The sequence below is a fragment of the Babylonia areolata genome, chromosome 35 (genome assembly GCF_041734735.1).
Source record: "Babylonia areolata isolate BAREFJ2019XMU chromosome 35, ASM4173473v1, whole genome shotgun sequence".
Lineage (NCBI taxonomy): Eukaryota > Metazoa > Mollusca > Gastropoda > Neogastropoda > Buccinidae > Babylonia > Babylonia areolata.
Genome location: NC_134910.1, coordinates 7,864,371 through 7,886,855, shown reverse-complemented (window position 1 = coordinate 7,886,855; position 22,485 = coordinate 7,864,371). Strand labels below are relative to the sequence as shown.

Sequence of the window (22,485 nt, the reverse complement as noted above, 5' to 3'; positions counted from 1 at the left end):
GAAAGGACTACTGGATGAGGTCAACATTCTATGACATCAGATCCAAGACCTGAAGGGTAGCTGAAAGGACTACTCGATGAGGTCAACAGTCTTTGACATCAGATCCAAGACCTGAAGGGTAGCTGAAAGGACTACTCAATGAGGTCAATAGTCTATGACATCAGATCCAAGACCTGAAGGGTAGCTGAAAGGACTGCTCGATGAGGTCAACAGTCTACGACATCAGAACCAAGACCTGAAGAAGAGCTGGAAGGACTAGTGTGTGTGTGTGTGTGTGTGTGTGTGTGTGTGTGTGTGTGTGTGTGTGTGTGTGTGTGTGTGTGTGTGTGTGTGTGTGTGTGTGTGTGTGTGTGTGTGTGTGTGATTTCTATGAGACCAAGAGGCTAACCTGAGGAAACCGTTTTAGATTTGATTATTTCGTAATAAACCTCTGCCTGCCAGCTTACCTGCCTCTCTCTCTCTCTCTCTCCCCCCCCCCCTCTCTCTCTCTATCTCCCTCTCTCTCTCTCTCCTCTCGAAATGGGTTTTGATTGTAAAAGTGTATACATTTTGAGGGTAGGGGTGGGAAAAAATGATAATAATTATGGTTGGGTATGAGTTGTATGATTGTAGCGTTAATGTTGGTCTTCACTTTCCATATTTCGCTATATTTTGTTGTCGAATTTCATCAGAAATGTACTCTACACTTGTCATGATAGGAGCTGCTGGTCTAACCATTAGATAAAACCATTCAGTGTTCAGTGTTCTCTGTCTCTGTCTGTCTCTCGTTCACTCACACAGAGACAAATTGGAATCTCTAGAACGCAAAAAAAAGGTGGCTATGATTCAGGTGATAATGTTAGAGCAGTGAGGAGTGTGGCTTTATGTGTGAAAAAAACAAAACAAAAAAAAAACCCAGTCCTCAGAAGCCTGTGACTAACACGATGCAGTTATCATCATCAGCAATGGACACGGAATCTACAAACCTGCTTGAAGTTTTCACAATCAGCGATCAAACAGCAGCAATAACATCAATGAATCCACTCTGCCTCGTTTGATCGTCTTCATGAATGCACAAACATGCATGCACACACGAATGCATGCACATGAACATCTCACACATGCATGCAAGAGCGCGCGCGCGCACACACACACACACACACACACACACACACACACAGAGGTACATACACACAGACGAATACATACAGATATGAATACACACACACACACACATAACACACGCGTGCGTGTACACACACACACACACACACACACACACACACAGAAGCAGAGACAGAAACAGAGAGAGAGAGAGAGTTCAAGGAAATTTCTGTGCATACCACATACGATTTCTCTGTCTTTTATCCGTATCTAATGGTAGTTTAACTCACTCAGTACGGCCAGTCCTCTCTTCTCCTCTACACAGACCCCTCGGATGTCCAGTGGGTGTCTGAATGATCCAATCTTTAGCTTCCGTCGTCAGAATTGAGGTATTCTTTGTCAACATTCACCTCTTCAGTGTAAGAGCCTTCCACTTGTAATATTTTGATGGTGGTAATTGGGGAGAAACGCTATTAACGTCGTCTCTTTCGCTGTTCGTATGGAGAGAGTTAATGTAGAAACAATGCACCCGGCAGATTCAATTGATTAGAAGTCAGTTCTTTGGTGAATGAAGGCAGGGGTGCCTAATGGAAACCACAGCTTAATTATTAGACAGGCATCAACCGACCCAACGCTGTATCCGGGGCCTTAATTCTCCATCTTCCTCTGTTGAAGCGGTAGCAGCTGTGAATACTTATTCTCAAGTGAATCATTAATTTTTAATGGGGACATCTACACCAGCTGAGTGTGAACTTCAATCATTTCCGTGACCGTCCCCTCTGTTCTGAATGACCACGTGTTCGTAATGACCCCGTGTTCGTAATAATGCAGAGTTTGTAATGACCCAATGTTCGTAATGAACCCTTGTTCGTTATGACCCAAAATTCGTAATGACGCCTTGTTCGTAAAGACCCTGCCTTCGTAATTCAGAATTCATAATGACCACATGCTCGTTATGACCCAATCTTCGTAATGACCTTGCGTTCGTTATGACCACGAGTTCGTAATGACTACGAGTTCGTAATGACCACGACCACGTGTTCGTAATGACCGCGTGTTCGTAATGACCCAGAGTTCGTAATGACCCAGAATTCGTAAAGACCCGTGTTCGTAATGACCACGTGTCCGTCTTGATCCAAAGTTCGTAACGCCCCAATATTCGTAACGATCATGTATTCGTAATGACCCAATGTTTTTAATGATGCAAAGTTCGTAATGACCCAATGATCGTAATGACCCAACGATCATGTAATCGTAATGACCCAATGTTCGTAATGACCCAGTATTCGTGGTTACCCAATGTTCATGATGACGGTAAGTTCGTAGCGATGATGTGTTCGTAATGGCCCAGTGTTCGGAATGTCAATGTGTTCGCGATGACTTGATGTACACAATGACTCACTGTTGGAGATGACGCTCTGTTCGCAAGGAGGCGGTGATGTTTCTCTAACTGTATGTACAATTTTTGTCTTAATTTTAATTTCAGTCTGTTTAGCTAACAATTTTCTTGTATTGTTTTGTCTCTGGTTAGTCGAGTTTATTATTCTGTAATCTCTCTCTGTGTGTGTGTGTGTGTGTGTGTGTGTGTGTGTGTGTGTGTGTGTGTGTGTGTGTGACACTGTTCTGAAACGATCAGGTAAACGCATGTTTGAGATTATATAGTAATTCGGGGCAAGAGGCCCCCCTCAAGCAAGAAATCCGATTTCTCTTCTTGTTGAAGCCACGACACATCTTAACTAAGTGTAAACGATAGCCGCCCAACCATGCTACAACATATCCCAAGCAATCGTAGATTGAAACAAGCAATTATACGTAAGAGGCGATCAACTAAAACTTTTTTTTTTTTTTTTTTTTTTTTTGGCCTTCTTGCCCCATACTTGGGGCAAAATGCCCTCGCGCGAGGGGCAAAGTACCTTGTGTGGGCGTTTTGCCACTTGATCTAATTACCAACTTGTTTCACAGTAGGATATAAATCGCGTTGCATTTAGGTGTTAATCTGCCTACTTCAGTAAACTGGCAGTACTTATAGCTTTCTTCTTCTTCTTCTTCTTTTTCTTCATTCGTGGGCTGCAACTCCCACGTTCACCCGTGTGTACATGAGTGGGCTTTTACGTGTATGACCATTTTTACCCCGCCATGTAGGCAGCCATACTCCGTTTTGGGGGGTGTGCATGCTGGGTATGTTCTTGTTTCTATAAGTCATCGAACACCGACATTGATTACAGGATCTATAACGTGCGTATTTGGTATTCTGATTGCGTATACACACAAAGGGGATTCAGGCACAAGCAAGTCTGCACATAATTATGTTGACCTGGGAGATCAGAAAAAATTCTCCACCCTTTACCCACCAGGCGCCGTTAACGAGATTCGAACCCGGGACCCTCAGATTGAAAGTCCAATGCTTTAACCACTCGGCTGTTGCGTCAATCATAGCCTTATCCGTTTCTCTCTCTCTCTCTCTCTCTCTCTCTCTCTCTCTCTCTCTCATTCAGTCACACAGCCTTTATTCTTTCAGATTGTCACTCTACCTCCAGTAATCACGTAAGCACGCTCTCTCAGAGTCTAGACAATCCTATTATAATCACGTGAAAAGCAAATCCTACAATGAAAATGATCAACAAAACTGGTTGCAAACCTCTGTGTGTGTGTGTGTGTGTGTGTGTGTGTCTGTGTGTGTGCTTGTTCAGCTTTTCAAATCAATCAGTGTCACTAGAATTGGAATAAGGGCTAACTGGACACATGTGGGGGTTACGCCCATTGGAGGCACATTCGGTGTTATACCCGCACCTCACTAGGACTGGTGCGACTGTACCTAGTAAACAGGACCAGTCCACTTCCTCATCATTCCCTTCTTCCATTTTTCTTTTAACTCACTCAGTACGGCCAGTCCTCTCTTCTCCTCTACATATACCCCTCGGATGTCCAGTGGGTGTCTGAATGACCCAACCTTTAGCTTCCTTCGTCAGAATTGTGGTATTCTTTGTCAACATTCACCTCTTCAGTATAAGAGCCTTCCGTTTGCAATATTTTGATGATGGTAACTGGGGTGAAACGCTGTTAACGTCGTCTCTTTCGCCGTTCATATGGAAAGAGTTAACAATTCTTCCACATTTCTTTCTAGTCTTAGCCGTGTTCCTCTGCTGCTAATGTGACTTTTTTTTTCATGGAAGAAGTCTTCTTTGCCGAATGAGTCGCAGTCATCTACCGTCATTCACCAGTTTTAGGTCAAGACTGGTGTTCGGAATAAATGCCTGTTTATTTCCTACTGGTCATTGGTGGCATTCTGAAAACATTCATAGAACAGAGAAGGAACGATCCGAGTCCAAAGGACACTGTGAGACACGCTCTAGAGGCGAGTAGTAAATGTTTGTTTTATCGAAATTTCCAAAGTGGATTTGGTAGAGAAAAATATATGTCAAATGCCTGTTAATTATGTTATCAGCTTCTTCAGATTTCGAAGTAGTAATCATAAGCTGGAAATAGAAACAGTGAGACACAAAGGCATACCACGAGAGTTGCGGTTTTGTAAGGTTTGTACCATGTCTGACTGGTGATGAGTTTTTTTATAATGGAATGTCCCAATTATGATCAGTTACGAAATAGATATGTTCCTAAAAAATATTTGTCTCCAAAATCGGTTTTTATTTTTTGTTATATGCTCAAAGGAGGCAAAAAAGTCATTTTTAGCTGTAAGTAAGATGATTAGATTTGCAAATGTTGCCTAGTTATACTTTTGGAGTTAAAAGACATTTGTGTTTTCTCAACTTTTATGTGACATTGTTGTGTATTTGGAAATGTTTGTTCTGGGCACGAAAAGATTATTTTGCAGTAATCCTCCATACTCCAATAGGAGTGAAAGAATAATTAAAACTTGAAACTTGAAAGCAGGTGGATGACCGACTTTGCGGATGATCTTTCCCTCCTGTCCCATAACCAGCAGGAGATGCAGTGTAAGACCACAGCACTAGCGGACAACTCATCACAAGTAGGCCTCAACATCCACAGAGACAGGACGGAGATCATGAGAACGAATGCAACTGGTGCTGAGCCAGTCACAGTCGAAGGTAAGGTACTGGATGAGATGGAATCATTCACTTATTTTGGAAGCACCATTGACAAGCAGGCCGGCGCAGATGGAGATGTCAAAGTAAGGATTGTCAGGGCCAGAGCAGCCTTAATACAGCTCACGAACATCTGGAGCGTCACAGTGCGGTAAAAAATAAACTGAAATTCGGTTCTTCAATTCCAACGTGAAGTAAGTGCTGCTGTATTGTACTGAGCGATGGAGGATGAAAAAGACTGCACTCAACAATGTGTCCATATTCATCAACAGCTGTTTGAGAAGAATCCTCTAGACCCACTGGCCACACAAGATCAGCAGCATCTACCTATGGAAGAAGACACAACTGTCAGCTGAAAGGAGTTGGAAGAAGAAACTGAGGAGGAATCAGGCAAACGTTGCGAAAATAATCGTCAAGCATCACCAGACAGGCCCTGAGATGCCGTCAAAGGAAGAAAAAAGATACTGACCGAGAAACACGTGACGAAGACACCTCCAAGCAGACACCACGAAGATGGGCCTTACCTGGAGCCAGACAGAGGCAAAGACACAGCTAGGATAGGGGATTGTGGAGGTCTGTTGTTGACGATCTATACTCCAGAAGAGATGAAAGGCCTCACAAAGTCGTTTACCTGTTTCTCAGTAATGTTTGCTTTGTACGGTGGAGATGTTATGATGGCCGCAGATTCTGTTTTTTTGTAAGCCCACCGGCGTTTTGAATGTCAGATTTTGGAGAGATGTCATTAAGAATGGCCCTGATCTGCTGACTGGAACACGATGAAGGCCCAGATGCTACATGTGGTTATGGGAATGGACATCCACTTGTTAACTGTTCTGATGGCGGTGTATCTGCACGTATATCCCCCCTCCCCCTAGTCCCCCCTCTCTCTCTCACATGTACGCATGCTATGAATGCACTTTGCCTTTCAGGGTGCAATATACTATATTTGAACAGCATATCTAGCTTTCAGAAATCAATAGTGAACCCATTCTGTGTCCGGTGTGACAGATGCGAAATGAAAGACGTATGCCATTTATTTTGTCTGCCCAAGATACACATTCTTGCGTAAAAATGAAAATTCTCTTCTGTTATATCCCCTTCAAATTTCAAGATCTAGTTGCTCTGTTCAAACACATCAGATGATAGGATTTTAAAATTCAGAATTGATATTAAAGGAATACTCAAAGGTTGTAACTGCATAATTGCAAGGATATTTCCAGCAATTAAAAAAAAAGAAACTCAACAAAAACAAAACATATGATGTATAGTGCGTAGCTGAATATGAAATTACCTTGAATACCCTATAGTTGCCAGTGTCTATCCCTTTGTTCACATGGGTCTTACGGCCCGTAAAAAAATGAATATTTATTTTTTTGTATTTTGTATGTATGAATGCACAAGTACAGCAATGCTGTTTGAGATTTATCAAGCAAAACACTTTGTCAGAAAGAAGCACAAAGGAAGAGTTCACAATCTTTTCCAAATTACCAGGGGCAAAACGCCCACTGAAGGGGTAAAAGGCCCACTGGTAGGCGTCTTGCCCCAACACCTTGTAGGCGTTTTGCCCCAGTTAGAAAACATTACGATAGTAGAATTTCCAGGAAAATGCAAAGGAGACATATCGGTTTCAAACGCTTCGATTCAACAGCTGACACATTCCTTTCACAGAATAATAATTACGATCAAAATTTCGTTTTGAATGAACAACAGACATTGGCATTGAAATTTCACCAGTATGGGTTTTTACAGAAATTGAGGTGAAAACAATCAAGCACATGCGGAAAACAAAGCTGATTTCTGGGTGGCCTCCGTGTTGAGGTGTGTTTTTCCGGGTGTCAAGCGGAAGTAGTAAAATTGCCATTTGCTCGCTGTATACAATGATCTATATTTTGCTGGTGGGCGTTTGACCTCGACTGGGCTTTTTGCCCCGAAGTACCTATCACTAGAAACTGATCAAGTGACACGTCTGATGACTTTGGCGTAAAGCTTAGTCGACGCGTGTTTTGCGTCAAAACCGTTCTAGCGTTCGGTGGTATCACAACAGGTCTACGTTTCAGAATATCAAGACATGTTTGTATTGTATTTCTTTTTATCACAACAGATTTCTCCGTGTGAAATTCGGGCTGCTCCCCCCAGGGAGAGCGCGTCGCTACACTACAGTGCCCCCCCCCCCCCCCCTTTTTTTTTCTTTTTTTTTTGTATTTTTTCTTGCGTGCAGTTTTATTTGTTTTTCCTGTCGAAGTGGATTTTTCTACAGAATTTTGCCACGGACAACCCTTTTGTTGCCGTGGGTTCTTTTACGTGCGCTAAGTGCATGCTGCACACGGGACCTCGGTTTAACGTCTCATACGAATGACACCAGTTCTCCCACTCTTCAGAACAATCAACACAGGTGTTTTGAGTAGAAACAATTCCACTGTTCGGTATAATACAGACAGGTGAATTGGGTGGCAGTAGTTTTCATATTCCGTTCAATTAACACACGGGTTTTGAGTGACAATAGATTTAATGCTCGGTACGTTTAACACGTGATGTGAGACAGTATTTCCGTACAATCAATGCACGTTTTTTTGTTTGACAATAGTGCTACTGTTCGGTTGATTAACAGTTCTACTCTTCTTTACAATCAACAGTTGGGATGTGTATGGTAACAGGTCCACTGTTCCTTACAATCAACACCTCCTTTATCGGACAACAGGGCTACTGCTCTTTACGTAAAATCAGCACATGCGTTTTGTCGGACAACATTACTGTTCTTTACAATCAACATACTTATTTGATTTGTCTGACCATAGGTATACTGTTCTTTACAATCAACACATGTGATTTGTTGGACAAGTCCCCGACAGCCGCCACTCCCTGTCCACACTGTGTCAGAACCTTCCGGGCGCAGATTGGTCTGACCAGTCATCTGCGCACCCACAGAGCCCAACCCACCCACCCCCAGGATGACTAGATGGTCCTCGTCGATCCCGACGGACGAACCACACACTACTACTACTACTACTTATTCAGCGCTGAATCTTGTACAGAGACAAATCGAAACGCTTTCACACCAGTCATTCACACGCATGCATAACTCTAAAACAGAAGAAACTGAAGATAAGGAAGAGGCAGAGAAAGCAGGCTATCTTGGGAAGATGTGAGTTTCAAGACCACACTTGAAAGAGCTGAGTGCGAAGACCTGATGAAGCGAAAGAGGAATGTTTTTTTCCCAATTGCAAGGTCCAGAGACAGAGAAAGAACGGCGGCCGACAGTGAAGTGTTTGAATCTGGGTATGCGTAAACAGAGTGAATCCGAAGTCGATCGTAGACAGCGAGATGGAGTGAGAGCTGAAGGCAGCCACAGAGATAGGAAGGGGCAGATCTGTGAATACATTTATAACAGAGTGCTGAACTTGTACTTTATTCTGTGTGAGACAATAGGCCAAATGATCTTTATAAACAACACAGGTGTTTTATCTAATTCTACTGTTCGGTTCAGTCGACGCAACTCTAATTTTTTCTAACAGTTAACCTTCATTATCATATTTTGTTTATCAAAACATAGCTAAATCGATAAACACGCGAAATGAGAATTTAAACAAATGACTGAAATAAACACACAAGAGAAGAAAATGAATACATGTATATCAGTTTAAGATCGAAGAATAAATAAAATGTCAAACACGTATGTCAGTCTCTTACATCTTTACTGTCATCTCCAGTCTGGCAAAGCAAACAAACGATACAAATAATTTCTAGCAACATTATTGGTTTTTATCTGTCTTCCATTAGACCTTGAATGGTGGTCAGGACGCTAGTCTTTTGGATGAAACGAAAACACCGAGAACCCGTACGTAACTTACACTTAACTCACTCAGTACGGCCAGTCCTCTCTTCTCCTCTACACAGACCCCTCGGATGTCCAGTGGGTGTCTGAATGACCCAACCTTTAGCTTCCGTCGTCAGAATTGTGATATTCTTTGTCAACATTCACCTCTTCAGTATAAGAGCCTTCCGCTTGCAATATTTTGATGATGGTAATTGGGGTGAAACGCTGTTAACGTCGTCTCTTTCGCCGCTCGTATGGAGAGAGTTAAAGCACGTAAAAAAAAAAAAAATCCAACGACAGAGTTGTCCCTGGCAAAGTGATGTGGAGTAATCTACTTTCATAAGAAACTAAGCGAAAATCGGGGATGGCGATGTACACTACCTGTGGAGAGCAGCTATAATTTCACACAAAGAAATCGTGATTTAAAAAGCAATACAGTGCAATGCAAAAGAGTCCACGCGGCGATGTAAAGTGTTTAACATGTATACATGTGTGTGTGTGTGTGTGTGTGTGTGTGTTTTCAGTACTGAGTTTTTGTTAGCAAACACAGCAGACACGATTTATTTGTATTTGTATTTGTATTTCTTTTCATCACAACAGATTTCTCTGTATGAAATTCGGGCTGCTCTCCCCAGGGAGAGCGCGTCGCTACACTACAGCGCCACCCATTTTTTTTTTTGTATTTTTTCCTGCGTGCGGTTTTATTTGTTTTTCCTATCGAAGCGGATTTTTCTACATAATTTTGCCAGGAACAACCCTTTTGTTGCCGTGGGTTCTTTTACGTGCGCTAAGTGCATGCTGCACACGGAACCTCGGTTTATCGTCTCATCCGAATGACTAGCGTTCAGACCACCACTTAAGGTCTAGTGGAGGGGGAGAAAATATCGGCGGCTGAGTCGTAATTCGAACCAGCGCGCTCAGATTCTCTCTCGCTTCCTAGGCGGACGCGTTACCTCTAGGCCACCACTCCACTAAAGGGAATTTAAAGGGAAAAAACTCCTTACTAAAGAAAAAAAAAGAATATGGAGTCATAAGCACACACTATAGATATCTGAAGTGTTAGTGTTAAGGTGATTTACCTGCAATTAATGTGATGAAAGCAGACACTCGTAACAGAAAGGAATGAAACAAGGCAAAATACTTGCAAGTTTGTTCTATTTCACAACTGAAATTTGGCGGCTAAAAATGAAAAAGAAAAAGAATTTTAAAAAAATAAACACATGGAAAGTGGAACAGAATCACACACATACACACAAACACACACACACACACACACTTTTTCAAAATCAAGCTACACTCCAACCACCAAAACACAACTTGCCCTTCACAATGGCGGCGATTCTGACGTGAGAATTAAGAAAGACAGACAGACAGACAGACAAGACAGACCAGACCATCCCCCCAAGGGACGTTCACAGTTGCAGTCACACACACACACACACACACTCTCTCTCTCTCTCTCTCTCTCTCTCTCTCACCGTCTGCTTGAAGAGCCACTCACAATGTCAAGACCTGAACTGTCGGTGTGTCACAAACCGTACACACCTCCCGTCTATTTATAGCTGGCTTCAGGCCGGCCCGCGTGGTCCCGAGCAGGTCATGTGAGGCAGGCGTGGACTGGACGGAGGACCGTCGCCTTGTTTGTGTCGCGTCCATTGATTGGTTCCTTTCTTCCCTCCCTCCCTCCCTCCCTCCCTCCCTACCAAGCCTTGTCACAATCACTGCAGCAGGCAGGCCTGCATGGCATATGTGGATGGAATGGATGGAGAGGGGGGTGTGGGTGCTGGGCGGGTGGGGGTGGGAGTCGCGGAGGGAGGAGGGGGCAGGGGGTACCGGAGTGGGGGGGGCGGGGAGGGAAGAGGATGAGTTGGGACAGGGAGTGTGGTAGGGGAGAGAGAGAGAGAGAGAGAGAGGGGGGGGGGGGGTCGGGGAAGGAAAGGAGGGAGGGCGGGAGTGACAGTGGGCATTGTATGTTGACCAAAAAAAAAAAAAAAAAAAAAAAAAAGGTTGTGTTTCTGTAACAGTTTCATAGCTCATTATTTGAAAAAAAGAAAGAAAAAAAGAAGAAGAAAAAAAGAGAAAAAAAAGTATTTGTTTCAATTGGAGTGCGTTTTTGTTACACTTCCGCCAGCACACACACACACACACACACACACACACACACACACACACACACAAGACAAGACAAATTCTTTATTTCAAGGATAATAGATAAGCACTGATGTGCTTTTTTACATCCAGTCCCCGCCCTGAATAGGGTCTACACTACACAATATTTAATAAAATGAAAGCATGGTGTTAGTAGAGATACATAACAGAGGGAAAAAAATCCAAACAAAACAACACACACACACACACACACACACACACACACACACACACACACACACACACATGGCATACAGGCACTAGAATGGTGTTAGTAAAATGCGTTGGGGAAAAAATGAACAAAATGAAAGAAACAAACACACACAACACACACCGCACCACAGACCAGAATGGGGGATAGAGGGTGAGGAAGGTTCTCAGTCAACCATACACATTTGACAAACAGTTTCATTAAAATGAACGATTTACATTACGCATTATGGCATAAGGTGGGAAAGGCAATGTTTTCTGAAGGTGGTTGGGCAATGGTGTTGTTTAATTGTTTCTGGGAGTGAGTTCCATAGGGTGGCGCCTGAGTAAACCAGACTGGATTTGAACAAGTCAATTCTTGGAATTGGGATATGGACTTTGGGGGGGATTCCTTGATGAATTTACAGAAAATTTGTCTATTAATGTTGGTGGTGCATTACCTGTCATAATCTTTTGCATCATGATTCCTTTATTGTACTCTAATCTACGGATTAGTGGGATAATATTCGCTTGTTTATAGTCTGAGTCTAAAAGGGTAGTCTGTTTAAGGAGTACCAGCTTGAGCCCCCGTTTATGAAGATTCTGTAATGGCTTCATGGTATTCGCACTTGCGGAGTCCCATAGTGTTGATGCATAATCTATTGTAGACTGGATATGCGCTTCATGTATACCTACACACATGTATATATACATATATATATATATATATATATATATATGTGTGTGTGTGTGTGTGTGTGTGTGTGTGTGTGTGTGTGTGTGTGTGTGTGTGTGTACATATTTTGTATTTTGTGTTTTGTATTTCTTTTTATCACAACAGATTTCTCTGTGTGAAATTCGGGCTGTAATTACCTCGTCAGATACGGACAAGTCCCTGTTGAGGAGGGTGTTGAAGTGCTCTGCCCAGCGGGCAAGGATGTCTTTGTCTGTCAGGAGGGTGGTCTGGTCAGGGGGTGATCCTGTGATTCTCGGCCCATACACAGCTCGGAGACCATCATGGAAGGTCTTCATGTCGTGAACATCAGCAGCGGACTGAAGCTCTTCGGACTTTCTCTCCCACCAGGTGTTCTGCATCTCACGCAGCCTCTTCTGTTCGAGTTGCTTGGTTTGCAAGTATTGGTTCTTCTTCCTCTGGCAGTCTTTATTGGAAATGTGATCCTGATGCCGTATATGCAGTGTGTTCAGGAGCTTGGAGATTCCATAGTTGTTCTCGTCAAACCAGTCCTCTGTACAAAGCCGAGTGTGTCAGCTGCTGCTGTGTACACAGCATCTCTAAAGGTGCTCCATACCTCTTCTACATCAGTCGATGCAGGAATTTCTTTGAGAGCTGCTTGGATTTGCTGCTGCAACACGTCCTTGGTGATAGGGAGGCGGTGGATGTTCAGCTTCCTAGGGGGTTTCTGCCTGGCTGGTTGGAGCTTGCGTGCAAGTCTGATGTTCATCTTGCTGCATACCAGGCTATGGTCCGACCAACAGACTGCTCATCTCATGCAGCGTGTAGTGGAAACATCACCTCTGTCCCTCTGCCGGACAAACACATAGTCCATCATGTGCCATTGCTTGGAGTGGGGGTGCATCCATGTGTTCTTGTACTTGTCCGCTTGTTGGAAGAAGGTGTTGGTGATGGTCAGTCCATGCTGCGTGCAGAGCGAGAGCAAAAGCAGTCCGTTGGAGTTTCACTTGCCAGTGCCGTGTTGTCCTAGGACTTTTGGCCACGAGGAGAAGTCCACGTCGACGCGGGCATTGAAATCCACAAGGATGATCAGCCTGTCCTTTCTGTCTACCGTTGAAATGGTGCAACTGAGCTCCTCGTAGAAAGCTTCTTTGATGTCATCAGGGTTGGTCATCGTCGGGGCATAGCAGCTGATGACTGTGGAGAAGCGATCCTCAGACAGCTTCAGATGCAGGGTCATCAGCCTATCGTTTATCCCACGTGGAAGGCTGTCAAGCTGTCGTGCAAGTTTGGTTTGTATGGCAAAGCCCACGCCTGAGGTTCTTGGGGTGCCATCTGGCTTCCCAATGCAGTAGAAGGTGTAGCCCCTCCAACTTCTAGCTGGGTTTCACCGGCAAACCTGGATTCGCTCAGGGCTGCTATGTCCACCTGGTAGCGACCAAGCATTTTAGCAATGAGCGCTGTGCACCTTTCTGGTCTGTCGTCTCTGTCTAAAAGGGTGCGAACATTCCAGGCACCCAGAGTCAGGGCATGACTCCTGGTTCTTTTCTTCTGTTGTTTTCGACCGCTAGTGTTGGATGTCCAAGAAGGTGTGGTTTCCTACTAGGTACTAGGCGAGGCAGACTTTGTTTAGGGATTCTTTTATCTCCCCTTCCCCATGTGGGGAGAGCAGTGCTGTCCCTAAAAAGGGCTGCTCTGACGCTGGGAGAGTACAGGCGCTCCATCTGTCCCAGTCTACGGCGGACGACCATCACCCCACAGCCGCCTGCATGCAGAGTCGTGACTAGGAACTGCCAGCAACATCCTCTGCCTGTCCCCGTTACCACTTCTCCATTGCCGCAGGGCTTGGGAAAGCTGGGTGATGAAGGGCTAGCTCGTTGTTCAGACATTAGCCTGATTGCCTGACCAGCACAGGTGACTTCTGTTTTTTAGTGAAGAGGAGTTGTGCAGTCCCTTCCCAACTCTCTCGCCTACCGACGCTCACAGTCCCACAGGTGCAGATACCGCCACATGTAGAACGGCCTCGGCAGGTGCAGGTTTTTTCTTCGGAAGTCCGTCTCCTAGGAGGATTTCCAGCCAAGGATAAGAGCTCCCCCTGCCCTTTGGTCATCCTCTTCCGCTTTCACAGCTGTTGGGAAAGGTATCCTTCTCCACCTGGTCCGTCGTTGGGAGACTTCACCTGCGGCAGGTAGTACTGGGTTACGTGGTACCAGTAGCAAGGGCTATGCCCCTGACCCCTGAGTTATTCTTCGTTTAACTCACCCGCTCATCCACTTGCACGCTTTTTCATCAGTTCATTCATTTATTCAGTAACTCAGTTATGCTCCCTCTCTCTGTCTCTCTGTCAGTCCATGAGTCTATGTCTTTATTTGTCTGTCTGTTTCTGTCTGTCTCTCTTGCTCTTCACTCTCTCTCTCTCTCTCTCTCTCTCTCTCTCTTTCGCACTCTCTTAAGCATTATTTTTTTCACTCACTCTCTTTATCACTCTCTCAATATCTCTCTTCTCTCTGTTGTCTCCCTCTCTCACACACACTGTCTCCCCCTTTCTCACACACAATCTCTCCTTCTCTCTCTTTCTCTCCTTCTCTCTCCTTCTCTCCCTCTCTCTCCTTATCTCTCTCCCCCTCTCTTTCTCTCTCTCTCTCCCTCCATCTCTCCCTCTCTCTCTCTCTCTCTCTCTTTCTCCTCCCCCCTCTCTTTCTCTCTCTCCTCTCTCTCTCTTCCTCTCGCCCCCTCTCTCTTTCCTCTCTCAAAACATGTACGTCAAATGTTTATAAAACTTAAGTACTACAAGCATCCCTCTCTGTTCAAGTTGAATTTGTTAATGTCGTCAAGCAATATCAATGACGTACATAATTTTTCGGTATTCTTATATAAGGCATTCAAATTAAGAGAAATTGTTACTTCTTAAAACAGTTATAATGCATTTTTTGTTGTATATATATTTACACGGATACAATACACGGTTTGTTGTCTATATTAATGCTTATTTGTTTATGTGTTTTCGCTGAGTTGTATTATGTTTACGTATACCCCCTTCACTAGGGGCTGTGGCCTGATTGTGAATAAACCAGTCCAATTCCAATTCTCTCTCCTCTCTCTCTCTCTCTCTCTCTCTCTCTCCCTCTGCCTCTGGTGAGTGTCACCGAGTGGGCAGCGGGCTGCGGCAGTTCATAAATAAATGGCAGAGATTTCCAGCCGGTGGGTTGCGGCAAGATAAAATGCTAGATGCTTTTAAAGGTAACTAACCACGTTGCATAACCGTGTGCGACATAAATGAGGAGGAAAGTCCTGCAGACTGACCATAACCGGCACCACGGACAACCGGCACTGACACAGCCAGAACAAGTACCAGAACAGGAACCACGGACTACTGGCACTGACACAGCCAGAACAAGTACCATAACCGGTACCGCGGACTACCGGCACTGACACAGCCAGAACAAGTACCAGAACCGGTACCGCGGACTACCGGCACTGACAAAGCCAGAACCAGTAACAGAACCGGTACCGCGGACTACCGGCACTGACACAGCCAGAACAAGTACCATAACCGGTACCGCGGACTACAGGCACTGACACAGCCAGAACCAGTGCCAGAACCGGAACCACGGACTTCTGGCATTGACATAGCTAAAAAACCAGTACCAGAACCGGAACCACGGACTACTGGTACTGACACAACCAGAACCAGTGCCAGAACCGGTACCACGGACAACTGGCACTGACACAGCCAAAACCAGTACCAGAACCGGTACCACGGACTACCGGCACTGACATAGCCAGAACCAGTACCAGAACCGGTGCGATAGTGCCAGAACCGGAACCAAGGAGTGTCGGCACTGACAGAGCCAGAGCCGGTACCAGAACCGATTCCACAGAGTACGAGCTGGAACCAGTGACAGATAACACCGACAGGGCTGGAGGAAGGGCATGGAAGATTACATAAAGTCCTTTAATAAAAGTCCTAAGGTTCTAAACTGGCCATTGCAACCCAAACCAGAGTGCTCTTTGGTTGATGCAGGACGTGTAATATAACAGCATTAGATTTAAAATGAATGATAAATCCTGGCCCTGACGTTTTCGTTTGACAAGAGAAAAGGGCAAGAACACAGACCTTCCACACACACACGCACACACACTCTCTCTCTCTCTCCCCCCCCCCCCCACACACACACACATATACACATGTATGATAGTCGTGTCCAACTTTGTGGAGTGATGGCCTAGAGGTAACGCGTCCGCCTGGAAAGCGAGAGAATCTGAGCGCGCTGGTTCGAATCACGGCTCGGCCGCCGATATTTTCTCACCCTCCACTAGACCTTGAGTGGTGGTCTGGACGCTAGTCATTCGGATGAGACGATAAACAGAGGTCCCGTGTGCAGCATGCACTTAGCGCACGTAAAAGAACCTACGACAACAAAAGGGTTGTTCCTGGCAAAATTCTGTAGGAAAATCCACTAAGATAGGAAAAACAAAAAAACTGCACGCAGGAAAAAATACAAAACAAGAGAGGCAAGGCCTTCAAGACTCACTTGTGATACACTTAAAAAAAAATCCAAGCTTTTTATGTATTGAGTATAATTTCAAAATGTAATGTTTAAGATGAGAAAGATCAGTTTAAAGCAAATTAACTGCCCTAGCATTAATTACAGAGTAATTTCCCTTTTTTACTATCTGCACCAAAACGTTTGCAAAATAAATAAAACTTCCATGCTTAGCAAAAGAAGTTCCTGTTTGAACAGAAAATGATAATAATGACTGCTCTTGTTGTTGGGTCAGGATATCAGATCAAAGTGCCAAGTTTAGAAAATACAAAAAATATAAATATAACAGTAAATGCAGTTTGCATATAATTAGGCTTCATTTTTTTGTTGTTGTTTTTTTTGTGCCCATCCCAGAGGTGCAATATTGTTTTAAACAAGATGACTGGAAAGAACTGAATTTTCCCCATTTTCATGCCTAATTTGGTGTCAACTGACAAAGTATTTGCAGAGAAAATGTCAATGTTAAAGTTTACCACGGACACACAGACACACACACAGACAACCGAACACCGGGTTAAAACATAGACTCACTTTGTTTACACAAGTGAGTCAAAAATGGGTGGCGCTGTAGTGTAGCGACGCGCTCTCCCTGGGGAGAGCAGCCCGAATTTCACACAGAGAAATCTGTTGTGATAAAAAGAAATACAAATACAAATACAAATACTTTGACCATCAGAGCAGCAGTGGAGTGGACTGCTGTCCCGACAATCTGGGCTAGAATCTAAGTGGAGAGTGCATTGCCCAAGGTACGCTCGGCCAAGAGGGTTTCAGGACAATCGGAGCTGGAGATGGTCCTCAAAGGCCAATCAGCCCCCGGGACTGCAGCACTAAGAGTCAGTGCAATCTTGCCTCTTGGTCTGAGTCATAGTCCTTCACATATCACTAAGCTGTAAATGAATTCCCATTGCGGTAGGTAACCAACCCAATGATCGTCAGTTGGTGTTGGTCCAGCTGTAAAGCTTATGCCAAGCTTTGATTTAAGACGAGTGAGCCGGGCGCCACAAACACACACACACTTAACAGAGAAGAGGAAACAGAGATGTTCATTAAAAAGAAGAGAAAGTGGTTCAGAAAAGGAGGAGAGATGGACATCAACGTTGTCTGTATCTCAGGTTTGTCCTCAATACAGCCAGCCTCTACTGCTGGTACCACCAATTAAGTCCTTCCCTTGGGGCCTACAGTCAGCTCTTTCACTGCCGACACCATAGCGAGTGTGTGTGTGTGTGTGTGTGTGTGTGTGTGTAAGAGAGAGTGTGCGTGTAAGAGAGAGAGAGAGAGACAGACAGACAGACAGAAACTGAGTGTGTGTGTGTGTGTGTGTGTGTGTGTGTGTGTGATTGAGTGAGAGATAGAGAGAGAACAAGGAGGAGAGAGAGAGAAAGAGAGAGAGAGAGAGAGTGTGTGTGTGTGTGTGCGTGTATGTGACAGAGAGATAGATTTTTCGAGTCCATCTGGGGGAATCTGAGGCCACTGGTCTTGAACCTAGATAGCACAATACCCATGCAAACATAAACGAAAACACACACACACACACACACACAAACACACTGACTCAAGCGCTTATACAAACACACAGGAAAATAAACCTTGACAAGACGACAATCTTTATTTTCAGAAAAAAAATCGGATACAACACACACACACACACACATTCACAATTATATTTTTCAACAATGTGCATACCTCTACCTCAACCTCTCCCCCCTCACCCCCTATCTCCCTCTCTCCTCCCCTCCACTCTCTCTCTATATATCTGTCGGTCTGTCTCTCTCCCCCTTTCACTCTATCTCTGTCCGTCTATCTGTCTGTCTACCCCCGCCCCCCCTTACCCCCCTCCCACACCACCTCACCCCTCTTTCTCTCTCCCTCCACCCACTCTCTCTGTCTCTATCTTTCTCTCCCTCTTTCCTCGATACCCAAGCCACGCGAGAGGAGAAGAACCATATCGTGCAGTGCACTGATGACGAGTTGTACTGCCAGTCCCAGCAGTGGGGTCTCCTTTCGATCCTGACTGGCAGTCAGCTGAAGGAACCACTGCCTGGAGACAGCTCACGTTTCCTCAAGTCCTGATTACAGTGGGAACGCCCAGCCAGCCCTACTGCCCGGGGGCAAAAACTTCAGCGGGGGGGGGGGGGGGGAGTGAAAACGGAGAGACTGGACAGAAACAACACCGGTGGTGATTTTTCTTCTTCTTCTTCTTTCACAACTCTCTCACAGAAGCGATGGATTACGGTGTAACATGGGTGTAGAAAAAAAAAAAAAAAAAAAAAAAAAAAGTTAAAAAAAAAGAAGAAGTTGGGATTGGGGATTTAGGTAAATGAGACAGGCGCAATAGCCCAGTAGTTAAAGCGTTCGACTTTTCAATCTGAGGGTACCGGGTTCGAATATCGGTTACGGTGCCTGGTGGGTAAAGGGTGGAGTTTTTTTTGTTTTTGTTTTTTTCTCTCCGATCATCCAGGTCAGCATATGTGCAGACCTGCTTGTGCCTGAACCCTCTTCGTGTGTATACGCAAGCAGAGGATCAAATACTGATCGTTAAAGATCCTGTAATCCATGTCAGCGTTCGGTGGGTTACTATGGAAACAAGAAAATACCCAGCATGCACACACCCCGAAAATGGAGTATGGCTGCCTACATGGCGGAGTAAAAACGGTCAAACACGTAAAAGCCCACTCGTTTACATACAAGTGAATGTGGGAGCTGCAACTCACGTACGAAGAAGGGTAAGAAGTAGGGAAGTGATGAGGGATTTTGTTTAATGCCGTGTCACACATATCGGTGATTGAAGACATTTTGTTAAAGTATTTACGTATACATTTGAGTATTATCGGTTACAAGGGGTGGGATATGTGAATGAATGGAGAGTTGGGAGAAACTATACAATTACAGGAAATTACTTAAAGGACTTCGTAAAAGAGAAGTCGTTAAAATATTTGTATTTGTATTTCTTTTTATCACAACAGATTTATCTGTGTGAAATTCGGGCTGCTCTCCCCAGGGAGAGCGCGTCGCCATACTACAGCGCCACCCTTTTTTTTTTTGTATTTTTCCCTGTGTGCAGTTTTATTTGTTTTTCCTATCGAAGTGGATTTTTCTACATAATTTTGCCAGGAACAACCCTTTTGTTGCCGTGGGTTCTTTTACGTGCGCTAAGTGCATGCTGCACACGGGACCTCGGTTTATCGTCTCATCCGAATGACTAGCGTCCAGACCACCACTCAAAGTCTAGTGGAGGGGGAGAAAATTTAGGGGGCTGTGCCGTGATTCGAACCAGCGCGCTCAGATTCTCTCGCTTCCTAGGCGGACGCGTTACCTCTAGGCCACCACTCCACAACAAGCGAAACAACTGATATGGCACCTCGTGGTCTGGTGCCACTTAACAAAAGCAAACGTCAACATATGTGCTTTGTTCTGACATAATAGAAGGAGAATCTCCACTTGTAACAGCAGCATCTGTAAGAATTGAATTAGAAAAAAAAGCCAGTCCTACAAATGAACACGGTTCCTGAAGGGTAGGATTGGCTTTGTATGGAAGTGAGAAATGACCACGGAACGTAAGTGTAGAAAGGAATCTGGAACTGTAGGGTGTGTGTGTGTGTGTGTGTGTGTGTGTGTGTGTGTGTGTGTGTGTGTGTGTGTGTGTGTGTGTATTCGTGTGTGTGTGTGTGTGTGTTCGTAATCGTGAGTCCTTTATCCTCAGTCTATATAATCTGAAGTCCCGAGTCTTTAATCCCGAGTCCACCACACCGAGTCTTATCTCGTGTCCATAATCGTGTCCGAGTCCATTACACCGAGTCTTATCTCGTGTCCATAATCGTGTCCGAGTCCACTACACCGAGTCTTATCTGGTGTCCATAATCGTGTCCGATTCTACTCTGAGTCTTATCTCGTGTCCATAATCGTGTCCGAGTCCACTACACCGAGTCTTATCTCGTGTCCATAATCGTGTCCGATTCTACACTGAGTCTTATCTCGTGTCCATAATCGTGTCCGATTCTACACTGAGTCTTATCTCGTGTCCATAATCGTGTCCGAGTCCACTACACCGAGTCTTATCTCGTGTCCATAATCGTGTCCGAGTCCATTACACCGAGTCTTATCACGTGTCCATAATCGTGTCCGAGTCCACTACACCGAGTCTTATCACGTGTCCATAATCGTGTCCGAGTCCACTACACCGTCTTATCACGTGTCCATAATCGTGTCCGAGTCCACTACACCGAGTCTTATCTCGTGTCCATAATCGTGTCCGAGTCCACTACACCGAGTCTTATCTCGTGTCCATAATCATGTCCCAGTCCACTACACCGAGTCTTATCTCGTGTCCATAATCGTGTCCGAGTCCACTACACCGAGTCTTATCTCGTGTCCATAATAATCGTGTCCGAGTCCACTACACCGAGTCTTATCTCGTGTCCATAATCGTGTCCGAGTCCACTGCACCGAGTCTTATCTCGTGTCCATAATCGTGTCCGAGTCCACTGCACCGAGTCTTATCTCGTGTCCATAATCGTGTCCGAGTCCACTACACCGAGTCTTATCTCGTGTCCATAATCGTGTCCGAGTCCACTACACCGAGTCTTATCTCGTGTCCATAATCGTGTCCGAGTCCACTACACTGTCTTATCTCGTGTCCATAATCGTGTCCGAGTCCACTACACCGAGTCTTATCTCGTGTCCATAATCGTGTCCGAGTCCACTACACCGAGTCTTATCTCGTGTCCATAATCGTGTCCGAGTCCACTACACCGAGTCTTATCTCGTGTCCATAATCGTGTCCGAGTCCACTACACCGAGTCTTATCTCGTGTCCATAATCGTGTCCGATTCTACACTGAGTCTTATCTCGTGTCCATAATCGTGTCCGAGTCCACTACACCGAGTCTTATCTCGTGTCCATAATCCAGAGTCCCGGGCCCTACTGTTAGGAAGGGGAGGGAAGTCACTCGGAGCTGCCTTAAGCCGCCTTGGTAAAATCAACATAGTAAGGGAGACAATTCATGGAAAATCGGCGATGTATTTATCGTTGGTTCAACAAAGTGTGAAATACATTGAAGGGCTGCAATATGTGATGCATTCTGCACTGTCAGTAAATCATTTTCCTTTGTGGTAGGGATGAGGAAGGAAAACTAGGCCTGTACTCTGCATTGCATCAGAGAATTCACTTTATTTGATGTACCAAAGTTATTTCTGATTCTGATAATAGAATAGGTAAAATATTCTTTAAAAAAAAAGAAAAGAAACAATGTTCACTGCGAAATAATGATAATCATAATTAAAATGATAATAATATCAATAATAATTGTAATACTAATAATATAACGAAACTAGTACTACTACTACTACTATTACTAATGAAACAAAGGTAGACACTGAGCAATTATACCTTTCGCTTGAGGATCCCAAAGGATTCAAGGGAAGTCAGTCCAACTGTCTGTTCAACATGAGAGGTGGTTAGCTTCACTCGGGGCGACACCAGCACACGACCCCAAGTGTCACCGAGAGAGTGTGTTGTGCAGAGTAACCTTCACCTTGACCTATAACTACCCCATCGCGTCCTCCTTTGGGACCCACACAACCATTATTCCCCCCCGACCCCCCCGCCCCCACCCCCACCCCGCCCCACTGGCTGACCAGATTACGATAACAATAATAATAATGTATAAATGTACATTTATACAGCGCCCTTTCTCTCTTCAGAGCTGAGAGTGCTTTACAGGAAAGAAAAAAATATTTCAAGCTTCATAAAACATTCATGACCACTCTGTTTTTTTTTTGGGGGGGGGGGGGGGGAATCATACACACACACACTGAACTTTTTTTCTTTTTCTTTCTTTTTTTTTTGGGGGGGGGGGGGGGGCGGGAGGGGGGGCCTGGGGGAGAATCACACACACACACACTGAACCTTTTTTTTTTTGAAGGGGGGGGGGGGGGGAGGGCGGGAAAT

The 22,485-nt window shown here is 44.8% G+C and overlaps 1 protein-coding gene across 1 annotated transcript in view; it reads right to left on the bottom strand.

The window, feature by feature from the left end:
* LOC143277787 (aromatic-L-amino-acid decarboxylase-like) overlaps positions 1-10,492 on the bottom strand; it is a 213,555-nt gene extending 203,063 nt beyond the window's left edge. The window contains exon 1 of the mRNA XM_076582690.1: positions 10,440-10,492. The gene's annotated coding sequence lies outside the window, so the exon portion shown is untranslated. The remainder of the gene's footprint in view (positions 1-10,439) is intronic.
* Between the last annotated feature and the right edge of the window lie 11,993 nt (positions 10,493-22,485).